Source organism: Pteropus alecto, unplaced genomic scaffold (assembly GCF_000325575.1).
Source record: "Pteropus alecto unplaced genomic scaffold, ASM32557v1 scaffold71, whole genome shotgun sequence".
NCBI lineage: Eukaryota > Metazoa > Chordata > Mammalia > Chiroptera > Pteropodidae > Pteropus > Pteropus alecto.
The window spans coordinates 17,701,884-17,702,129 of NW_006433024.1; the positions used below are offsets into that span (position 1 = coordinate 17,701,884).

Sequence of the window (246 nt, forward strand, 5' to 3'; positions counted from 1 at the left end):
TCAGCATCAATGTTATGTGACCCTGGGTCAGCCAATCTGACCTCTGTGACCTTTAATTCCCACCTCACTGACCCCAGGCTTCTCCTTTTGGAAAAAACCCCTTTGCCAGAACTCTGTGGGCATGGAAGATGCTGACCCAGTGCTTTGGACTCCTGGGGTGGAATGGGAAACTCATTCAGCAGCCACGTCTGGCTCACCTGGGCTTGGGGGGAGGAGGAGAGGCCAGCATCAAGGCAGACAGGAATG

The 246-nt window shown here is 54.5% G+C and overlaps 1 protein-coding gene across 1 annotated transcript in view; it reads right to left on the reverse strand.

The window, feature by feature from the left end:
* Positions 1–246, reverse strand: part of ALX4 (ALX homeobox 4) — a 39,702-nt gene that overhangs the window by 9,842 nt on the left and 29,614 nt on the right. The gene's annotated exons all lie outside the window — the stretch shown is intronic.